Source organism: Bufo bufo, chromosome 10, assembly GCF_905171765.1.
Source record: "Bufo bufo chromosome 10, aBufBuf1.1, whole genome shotgun sequence".
NCBI lineage: Eukaryota > Metazoa > Chordata > Amphibia > Anura > Bufonidae > Bufo > Bufo bufo.
In genome coordinates this window covers 137,890,312-137,902,346 of record NC_053398.1, presented here as the reverse complement: position 1 = coordinate 137,902,346, position 12,035 = coordinate 137,890,312, and the positions used below count along the sequence as shown (strand labels likewise).

The 12,035-nt window shown below is 41.0% G+C and overlaps 1 protein-coding gene across 1 annotated transcript in view; it reads left to right on the top strand.

The window, feature by feature from the left end:
* The window catches only part of SLC7A10 (solute carrier family 7 member 10), a 62,007-nt gene that overhangs the window by 16,715 nt on the left and 33,257 nt on the right, over positions 1-12,035 (top strand). The window lies entirely within an intron of this gene.

The window sequence follows — 12,035 nt, the reverse complement described above, 5'->3', positions numbered from 1 at the left end:
AAGCGCACCATGCAAGCCCCGCCACTGCTCCATTCAATTGTATTTGGCTGACAGAAATAGCCGAGCCAGTGACAGCACTCCCATAGGAATAAATGAAAGGGGTGCACCCTCCAGCACTTCGCCGGATCTGTTTTAAGTATAGGTGCGGGTCCCCGAGATGGGAATATCCCTTTAATTATAACCATCAATGCCATTTTTAAATGCTGAGATAGTATCTGCCATTACTACCTCTTGAGATAGGGCACTGTCACTGGCTCTAACTGTAAAGAATCCTTTCTTTTATAGATGCCTATATTCCTCCACAGGTAATGAATGTCCTCTGGTTCTGGAATTAATAGATCCTGTGCCAGCTATTTGTACTGACCACTGTGGGGATTCGCTCTGGTAGGCAGGTTATCGGACGCAGTATAGAAGCAAAGGACCAGGTTGTAAATCACTCTTCAGTGTTTATTCACACTTATAACATAACACAACAGTCACTTTACAGGCTTGGTGCTTGTTCACACACAGAAAAACTAAATAAAGTTCACCTGGTATCCTGGGTGTCAGTTTACACCCGGCTGAATGCTCAGCCTCAGAAAGTCCACTTGCAGGCTTTAAGGCGGCCTGCTCGCCTGACACACTGTCTTCAGACCTCAGCACAGAGATCTCCAGAGCTCCACTGTCAGAGGGAGGTAATCAACACCGCCTGACAGTGCTGGCTGTTTTTTTATAAGCCTGCCAAGACCCGGCCTGAAACTTGGGGAGTAGTCACCCACCCAGCACTTTGACTACTCCCAGTAAGAGCCGTCCCTGATCAGCTATTTATAGCCTTACTAAATAGCAAAGTGTCAATCAGCATTAGCTGCCGCTGACACATGAAAATACCGGCTCTTACTTCACCGAGGCCAGGAACCTCAGTGACACATACCTACCATCAATGACGACCCCTTGTACCTTCCTACACCACATATGTACTTTTACATGCAAATGACATCACCTCTAAGGCATCTTTTTTTCCACCCAAACTGAATAATCCCATCCCATCTGTAAACCCTTTACAGCTCTCCTATATCCTTTTTAGTATGTGGAGCCCAAAACTGGATCTCGTATTCAACATCCAAACCTTCAAAAGCAACCTGAAAACCCACTTATTTGGGAAAACCTACCACCTGCAATAAGCATGCTGCCACCACACAGCCAGATGAGCAGCTTTTACCCTCACCTACAGGGTTCTTTTCTTGTAGATTGTAACATAGTTTATAAGTAACATAGTTTATAAGGCCAAAAAAAGACATCTGTCCATCCAGTTCGGCCTGTTATCCTGCAAGTTGATCCAGAGGAAGGCAAAAAAAAAAAAAAACACAGATGTAGAAGCCAATTTTCCCCACTTAAGGGGAAAAAAATTCCTTCCCGACTCCAATCAGGCAATCAGAAAAACTCCCTTGATCAACGACCCCTCTCTAGTAGATATAGCCTGTAATATTATTATACTCCAGAAATACATCCAGGCCCCTCTTGAACTCTTTTAGTAAAATCATCATCACCACCTTCTCAGGCAGAGAGTTCCATAGTCTCACTGCTCTTACCGTAAAGAATCCTCTTCTATGTTTGTAGACAAACCTTCTTTCCTCCAGTCGCAGAGGATGTCCCCTTGTCACAGTCCTGGGGATAAATAGATGATGGGAGAAATCTCTGTACTGACCCCTGATATATTTATACACAGTTATTAGATCTCCCCTCAGTCGTCTTTTTTCAAAATTGAATAACCCTAATGTTGATAATCTTTCAGGGTACTGTAGTCCACCCATTCCAGTTATCACTTTAGTTGCTCCTCTGAACTCTCTCCAGATCTGCTATGTCTGCCTTGTTCACAGGAGCCCAGAACTGTACACAGTACTCCATGTGTAGTCTGACTAGTGATTTGTAAAGTGGTAGGACTATGTTCTCATCACGGGCAGCTATGCCCCTTTTGATGCAACCAATTATCTTATTGGCCTTGGCAGCAGCTGCCTGACACTGGTTTCTACAGCTTAGTTTGCTGTTCACTAAAATTCCTAGGTCCTTTTCCTTGTTAGTGTTACCCAGGGTTTTACCATTTAGTATGTACGGGTGACTTGCATTATTCCTACCCATGTGCATAACCTTACATTTGTCAGTGTTAAACCTCATCTGCCACTTCTCTGCCCAAGCCTCTAATCTATCCATATCCCTCTGTAGCAGTATACTGTCCTCTTCAGTGTATATATACAGTATACTGTCCTATTCCGTGTACATTATTTTACACAGTTTAGTGTCATTTGCAAAAATGTATATTTTACTGTGCAAGCCTTCTACAAGATCATTAATAAATATATTGAAGAGAATAGGGCCCAATACTGACCCCTGAAGTACTCCACTAGTGACAGTGACCCAATCTGAGTGTGTAATAACCACCTTCTGTTTTCTATTACTGAGCCAGTTACTTACCCACATACAGACATTTTCTCCCAGTCTGAGCATTCTCATTTTATATACTAACCTTTTATGTGGTACAGTGTCAAATGCTTTGGAGAAGTCCAGATATAAGACATCTGTCAAGTCTAGAATTTACCTCCTCATAGAAACTGATTAAATTAGTTTTGACATGACTGATCCCTCATGAAGCCATGCTGATATGGTGCTATTTGCTTATTATTTTTATTGAGGTACTCCAAAATAACATCTCTTAGAAAACCTTCAAACAGCTTACCCATGACAGATGTTAAACTTGCCAGCCTATAGTTTCTGGGCTCTGTTTTTCGACCCTTTTTAAATATTGGCACCACATTTGCTATGTGCCAATCCTGTGGAATACTCCCTGTCATTATAGAGTCCTTAAATATCAGAAATAAGGGTCTGGCTATGACATTACTTAATTCTCTTAGGATACGGGGGTGTATGCCATCTGGTCCTGGTGATTTGTCTATTTTAATCTTTTTAAGACGCCGCTGTACTTCTTTGCGAGTCAGACAGGGCGTTTTTAATGGGGAATTTACTTTTACATTCTGCATTTCATCTGACAGCTATATTTGAATACAGTGGAGAAATAAAATATTTAATAGCTTAGCTTTCTCCTCATTGCTCTCTGCAACTCCCCCCCCCCCCCCCCCCCCCATTACTCTGTAGAGGGCCGACACCTTCAGATTTATACTTTTTACCATTTATATAATTAAAGAAAATGTTAGGGTTAATTTTGCTCTCTTTGGCAATTAATCTCTCGGTCTCTAGTTTGTCTGCTTTTATTAGTTTTTTACATATTCAATTTTTTTCCTTATAGTTTTTTTTTCAGTGCTTCCTCGCTCCACTCCTGTTTTAGTGATTTAAAAGCTTTCTTTTTGTCATTTATTGCTTTCTTTACAGTTCTATTTATCCACATTGGTTTTTTATTGTTCCTTAACCTTTTATTCCCATAAAGGTATGTACCTCTCACAATTAGATTTTAGGATGCTTTTAAAAATATCCAATTTTGTGGCTGTATTATTATTTTTGAGGACTTTGTCCCAGTTAGTTACGCCTATGGCCTCTCTTAGTTGGCTAAATTTAGCTTTTTTGAAGTTTGGTATTTTTGCTCCTCCCTGAAGAAACACTCTTTTGAATGATAATTGGAAGGTTATTACTTTATGGTGACTATTTCCCAGGTGTCCCCCAACCTGCACATCTGTTGTTCTGTCAGGTCTATTGGTTAATACTAAGTCCAGTATGGCCGTCCCTCTAGTCGGGTCCTGAACCAGTTGGAAAAGGTAATTGTCTTTGGTTATTGCCAAGAACCTGTTTCCTTTATGAGATATACAGGTTTCAGTTTCCCAGTCTATATCTGGGTAGTTAAAGTTCCCCATAATAACGACTTCATTATGATTTGCTGTCTCGTCTGTCTCGTTTAGTAGTAGATTTTCTGTGGACTCTGGTATATTAGGTGGCTTATAATAAACTCCTATTAGTATTTTATTATTGTTTTTGCCTCCATGTATCTCTACCCACAGTGACTCCACATGTTCATGGCCCTCACTTATATGTTCTCGGACTGTGGGCTTTAGACAGGACTTTACATAAAGGCAGACCCCTCCCCCCGCTCCTTTTTTGGCGATCCTTTCTAAACAGACTGTAAGCCTGTACATTAACTGCCCAGTCATAGCGATCATCCAGCCGTGTCTGAGTTATTCCCACTATGTCATAGTCCTCCTCACACATCAATAATTTAAATTCACCAGTTTTATTAGGTCAGGCTTCTGGCATTAGTATACATGCAATTAAGAGGTTTATGTATATTTTTAACACTACACCTTTCCTACTGAGCTGTTCTAGTCCCTCCTTCCATTCTCCCCCAGTCCTGTTACCTCGCTCCCGGTATCTGCATCTTCCCATCCTATAACAATTACCCTCCCCCAGTCCCTATTTTAAAGGCTCCTCCAACCTTCTAGCCATAGTCTCCCTCAACACAGCTGCCCCTTCCCCATTGAGGTGCAGCCCGTCCCTACGATAGTGCCTGTAGTCATCAGAGAAGTCGGCCCAGTTCTCCAGGAACCCAAACCCCTCCTTCCTACACCAGTTCTTGAGCTACTTGTTAACCTCCCTAATCTTCCACTGCCTTTCTTGCGTGGCTAGTGGTACCGGTAGTATTTCAGAAAACACTACCTTTGAGGACCTTGCTCTAAGCTTGTGATCTAAATCCCTAAAATCATTTTTAAGGACGCTTCACCTACCTCTAACTTTGTCATTGCTTCCAATATGGACCATGACTGCTGGATCTTCTCCAGCCCCTCCCAGTAATCTGTCAACCCGATGCACGATGTGTCGAACTTGAGCGCCAGGAAGACAACACACCATTCCACAATCCCGGTCTTTGTGACAGATCGCCCTATCTGTACCCCTAATAATTGAGTCTCCCACTACCAGCACCTTTCTGGCCTGCCCTGCTCTCCGGGTCCCCTGCTTACTGGAGCTGACATTCCCCTGACTGGCAGAGGAAGTGTCCGGCTGCAGCAGTGCTCTCCCTGAACTGACATCCCCCTCATCTGCCAGCCTTTCAAATTTGTTGGGGTGTGTTAGATCAGGGCTAGCCTCCCTGGCACTCTTCCCTCTACCCCGCTTTCTAACTGTCCTGCTAGCTACCTCACTTTCCTGAGCCTCCTCGCTACCACCCTCAGCAAACTCTTTTCCAAATTGTCAATGCTTCTCAGTGTTTAAACTCGCCCGATTAGATAAGCAATGTGCAATTCCAAACGGTCAATTTGCTCACATTTTGAACAAAGATATGCACCCTCAAACGGCTGTTCATTTGACAAGATGTGCACTGGACTGCGCTGTCAATAATAGAACACATACTAAATGGGGATTATGCAAGAAAAGAGAAAAAATACAATATAGTGCAGGGATAAGAATGTAACTTACTGTAGTCCCCTCTTAAAGTCCCTGAATCTGAAGTCACGTAATCTAAATAAAATCACACACTTAATACAAACACACACTTGAAATCAAACACGCGAACGCTCACAAACTCATGTTGTTTGTCCGCTTGTATACGCGCAGCTCTCAAACCAGACAGCTTTTTTTCCCCTCTGGATCCAAAGGTTTTTCCTCTGTATTCAAAGGGTCCTCTCTCCCTCTGTACCAGTCTGTTAATTGTTTCATATTTATTATATTTTTAATATATTATGTATATGTAAACCCCCTCTTGATCTATAGTGCCATGGAATTATTGTCGCTTTCTAATATATAATAATTTTTATTATTATGATTATGAATATTATTACACTATAAAATCCTATTCGCTTTTACATCCATGTTCACTTACCCCCTCATGGAAACTCTGCATGTTGGTGAGGCATGAGCCGCTTTGCATGAATCCATGCCATCTATCAGTTATTATTTCTGTATGTGAACTGTAAAATGGCATCTGAATGTAGCCATACGCTGTAAATTGTGCCTATAATAAAGGTTTATATCATAGTACCATGATGTTTATGGAAAATACACTAGTACTACATGCCAGTGGCCGCCCAACTCTCTCTCGTCTCTCAACCTGCAGCATAAATTGACGTGCTGCGGACTGAAAACCCACAGCATAAAGTAGTTAAAGCTGCAAAAAGCCCTATGCTAGTGGCTGACAACAAACCACGGCTTGGGGACCCCTGCCATATACTCTTAAGGGACATGGTGATGCTAGTGCAAGGGTATAACTTAATCTCAGCTCACCCAACAGACGACCAGCGGCAGTGAAAGAACATCTATTTTAGGAGGGGAAGGGGGTTGGAATGCTCCTTGCCACTTATATGAAATTATCCAACCCCAGTCGCGCTTCTGTCGCTTTTCTACCATTTACAAGATGGGAAGTGAGAGATTACAGAGGATCAAGTGTAAATGAAACTGCGCTGTAGACAAGGCTCCGATTTACCGCAGGAAGAATGTTAATTATGATGGTGTGAAATATTCACTACTTGAACTAGAACAAAGACCCTTACAATATTCCCTGTCTTAATCTCTTTCAGGCCAAAGGTCTTAATATACAATTTCTATCCATACACATTACCAATCTGGGTAATCAGTTAGGAATATAAAGAGGTACTAATCTTATTTTAAATAAAGCAAACCTAAGTGACTTAAAAGGGGCACACCATTCAGGAGCAGAAAATTCAGATTTCTCTGCCGATTCAAATGCCGCTTCAGTTCACGTCACTGCTGAGACTACTCGCTGGCTGCAGCAGATGACCATGTCCATCCTGAAGTTTACAGGGTGGGGACTGCTGAATGAGGCCAGGGAGCTGGAATAGAGAGCTGGGAGCAGGGAAGTATGAATTTTTCAATAGGTACAACAGGTTGGCGTTGAAAGTTAAATTCCAAAAAGCTGAACAAGTCCTGTAAATCCTAAAATAGGCCGGACTTTATGAGGTTAAAAGCAGTTTATTCGAGTGGGGGGGGGGGGGGGGGGGTGAGTAAAATTGTATTAAGAAATTAAGCAATACTCACCTGACCGATTCCCCCACAGCTGGCTCGATGCACAGTAAATGGCGGCAAACGCATGCTCAGTCATTGGCACCTGGATTGTCGCGGTGGACAGGGATTGGCGAGTGTTCATTTCCAGGAAGTAGTTCAGACCAGAGCAGTGGGATCTGCCGGGGGGGGGAGCAATTTTTTTTCTTTTGGGACTCGTTAAAAAATAAAAAATAAATACACCCCCCGGAGCGGCATCAGAACCACACAAAATCCACACAATTTCTTGCGGATTTGACTTGTAGATTGTCTTGCAGAATGTTTGTGGATATGCCTTGAAAAAGCTTGGATTTGGCCAAAGCCACTACTACACACACACACACTCAGTTTATGTTTTTTTTTTATCATCTCACTTCCACGTGCGCAGTTCATGGCATTGTGCTGCCTCTACTACGCGCTCTGAACCATCAGATTCATTTAGGAGCCTGTACAGTTGTACATGGCATAATCCGCTTATAGATCCTAAGCTCAGGAAAAAGCCTTTGAGGAATGTCAGACTTACTGCACACAATGATGGTTCATGTCTTTACATGCACAAGTCAGAGTCTGGGAGGGCGGCCGCTACAATACAGGCACTAGGTCAATTGGGGAATCAAGATGAAGCTTATATCACCAATACTGATTTAATATCCAGAAAACTGCTGATGCATTTCACAGGAAGGGCATTGAAAACTACTATGGAGGTCAAACACGTACTTTATCTGCAAACCTTTATAATTAATCCAGTAACATTCCCCATATATCCATTTATACACAGTTTACACAATCATTATCAAATAGATCTCCGATTACTACGGACAAATTACCATAATTTCAACATCTTCTATATCACGATACGGACCATGCTGGTATAACCTGGGTATCTCCTCTATATAATAATATATGTACAGCTGGTATAAGTTATACATCATCTTGTATATAGTGATATGGACCATGCTGGTATAACCTGGGCATCTCCTCTATATAATTATATATGTACAGCTGGTATAAGTTATACATCTTCTTGTATATAGTGATATGGAGCATGCTGGTATAACCTGGGTATCTCCTGTATATAATTATATATGTACAGCTGGTATAAGTTATACATCTTCTTGTATATAGTGATACGGACCGTGCTGGTATAACCTGGGTATCTCCTGTATATAATTATATATGTACAGCTGGTATAAGTTATACATCTTCTTATATACAGTGATATGGACCATGCTGGTATAACCTGGGTATCTCCTGTATATAATTATATATGTACAGCTGGTATAAGTTATACATCTTCTTGTATATAGTGATATGGAGCATGCTGGTATAACCTGGGCATCTCCTGTATATAATTATATATGTACAGCTGGTATAAGTTATACATCTTGTATACAGTGATATGGACCATGCTGGTATAACCTGGGCATCTCCTGTATATAATTATATATGTACAGCTGGTATAAGTTATACATCTTCTTGTATATAGTGATATGGATCATGCTGGTATAACCTGGGCATCTCCTGTATATAATTATATATGTACAGCTGGTATAAGTTATACATCTTCTTGTATATAGTGATGTGGACCATGCTGGTATAACCTGGGCATCTCCTGTATATAATTATATATGTACAGCTGGTATAAGTTATACATCTTCTTGTATATAGTGATATGGACCACGCTGGTATAACCTGGGTGTCTCCTGTATATAGTTATATATGTACAGCTGGTATAAGCTATACATCTTCTTGTATATAGTGATATGGACCACGCTGGTATAACCTGGGCATCTCCTGTATATAATTATATATGTACAGCTGGTATAAGTTATACATCTTCTTGTATATAGTGATGTGGACCATGCTGGTATAACCTGGGCATCTCCTGTATATAATTATATATGTACAGCTGGTATAAGTTATACATCTTGGATATAGTGATATGGAGCGTGCTGGTATAACCTGGGCATCTCCTGTATATAATTATATATGTACAGCTGGTATAAGTTATACATCTTCTTGTATATAGTGATGTGGACCATGCTGGCATAACCTGGGCATCTCCTGTATATAATTATATATGTACAGCTGGTATAAGTTATACATCTTCTTGTATATAGTGATATGGACCATGCTGGTATAACCTGGGTATCACCTGTATATAGTTATACCTCTTCTTGTATATATTGATATGGACCATGCTGGTATAACCTGGGCATCTCCTGTATATAATTATATCTGTACAGCTGGTATAAGTTATACATCTTCTTGTATATAGTGATATGGACCACGCTGGTATAACCTGGGCATCTCCTGTATATAATTATATCTGTACAGCTGGTATAAGTTATACATCTTCTTGTATATAGTGATATGGACCACGCTGGTATAACCTGGGTGTCTCCTGTATATAGTTATATATGTACAGCTGGTATAAGTTATACATCTTCTTGTATATAGTGATATGGAGCATGCCGGTATAACCTGGGTATCTCCTGTATATAATTATATATGTACAGCTGGTATAAGTTATACATCTTCTTGTATATAGTGATATGGAGCATGCTGGTATAACCTGGGTATCTCCTGTATATAGATATATATGTATAGCTGCTATAACCTGGGTATCTTCTGTATATAATTATATATGTGCAGCTGGTATAAGTTATACATCTTGTATATAGTGATATGAAGCATGCTGGTATAACCTGACTTTTCTAATATTATATATAAATCATATTTAATACATGCATACACACAGTGTATGTAAAAGACGGCTTGCTATAGCCATTCCAAATGATTATTGACTAGCAATATCCAATGTTTGTTGTCATTTTATAAGCTTAAGCGACACACGGCACTTTCTAAGCAGCTCTGAAAGGGTTAAGTGCCCAGTGTTATCCCTCTGGTTCTGGCTGACTTTCCACTAGCACAAGCGTGAATGTCTGGCTGTAATTCTGCATGCCAAGCAGGGAGCCCTCAGGAGAAAAAGGACATAACTTCTCAAGGTGGTTGCTGGGGGGAGAAGAGAAGGGACTGAACGTGGCAGGGGTGTCAGTTTGACCCTCTGCCATGGAACTAAAAGACTTTTGATGGATAATAAAGAGGTTCTGCATAGTACGAAGGAGATTTCCTACCCGACAGGAACATTAGAGCAGATTATACAATTCCCTTCCAGTGGAAGATAGCCTGCCTTTGTTCTCTGAGACTACATCTGGCCTTTCCATGTAAGTCATTTGCATGGCTAATGTTCCAGCAACAGAATGTGTCCGTTCTGGGGTCCCCTCTGGGTTTTCAGGCCCCTTGTCTTCACTGTATCTAGCTTGGGCTGACAACATTGCTGACACTTCAGTAGAGTAAACTGTGGAGTTTAAAAGTGGGGTTTTTCTGCATGCAAAGCAGCCAGCGCACGGTAAAACGCCGGTCACAAGTCAAGTGTGCATGGGGCTTCTCCGATACTGGCACAACAAAGGTCTTAAGAAACGACATGCAAATGTAAGGACATATGAAGACTCAACCATTTACATTAGATATTGTATACATTTTAGATGTAGATGTATGTAATGCAAGGATTGCAAATGTTCTGGCAGGTAACAACAAACCCTTCTCATCCGACATTAACACTTCCAGTAAAATATTAATCTGTAAAGCTCTGAACACATACAAGTCAGATCCAGATGCATCACTGAAAGCTCCTGGACATTGGTGCAAAATTAGTAATAAGGCTCAACACGTAATAGTCAGGTGCATGCAAAAACATAGGCTTCCTTTGTAATGTAATATGTAAAGACATCTCTACTATAATTTATATTTAGGGATTAGTGAACCTGTGGAAGTTCGGGTTCAGTCGAACTTCAGGTCAAAGTTCGGGTTCGGGACCCAAACTTGACCCCGAACTTCACTTTATTATTTTCCATTATAACATGGTTATAATGGAAAATAATAGCATTCTTAAGACAGAATGCTAAATAAAATGGCCATTGAGGGGTTAAAAATAATAAATAAAAAAAACGTATCCACTTGATCGCGCAGCCGGTATCCTCTTCTTTCTGCAGGACCTGCAATGACATCACCGCGCTCACCACGTAGTGACGTCATGGCAGGTCCTTTTGCAGGTCCTGCAGAAAGAAGAAAGAAGAGGATACCGGCTGTGCGATCAAGTGGATGAGGGGAGTTTTATTTTTATCCCCTCAATGCCCATTTTATTTAGCATTCTGTCTTAATGCTATTATTTTCCATTATAACCATGTTATAATGGAAAATAATAAAATCACCCGAACACCGAACCCGAACTTCAGTGAAAAAGTCCGGGTACCGAACTCGCAAAGTTCGGTACGAACCCGAACTTTGCAGTTGGGGTTCGCTCAACCCCATTTATATAAAATCTGTTCATAGCACTGATGTGCTCCTTTTGGCCCCTTCAGGCACTTGAACATGGGCTTCACTACCTTCCCTACCACTGCGGTCAATCTAATGAGACATGTGGTGCGTGTTTTATATCTGCAGCATGGGAATTTATACTTTGTAATGCAGACTTGTAACAAAAAATTATTTGTATGTTGGTTTACCCTTAAAGGGGTTACCCCCATGAAAAACATTGTTTGTAGTTAAATCCAGCTCATTATTATAAACATTTTTTTATATATATATTTGCAAGAATATCGCCACCTGCTATTTCTGTTGGACTTAGTCTTTCTGTATCCACCTCAGTAGATGTACTGAAGGGGACATGCTCAGTCTTATTTCTCTGTGTCTTCACTTATGTGGAGGGACTCCTGTTGTGGTAATCCTGCTGCTTCTTAAGCAGTAGTGTCTTCTCTGCTTCTCGGAGGAGACACTAAGGAAGCGATAAGACAGAGAGACTACGTTACTTCAACTGCACTTGCTCAGCATCTTCTTTGAAAAGAAGAGAAGCAGCCGGATCATCATACCAGGAATTCCTCCATGTAAGCGAAGATGTCAGCGCATGTGTCCATCCTGGAACATTTACTGAGGTGGAGACAAAAAGCCTTTCCAATAGAAACAGCAGATGGCGCTATTCTTACATTTTTCCTGGAATATCTATGGAT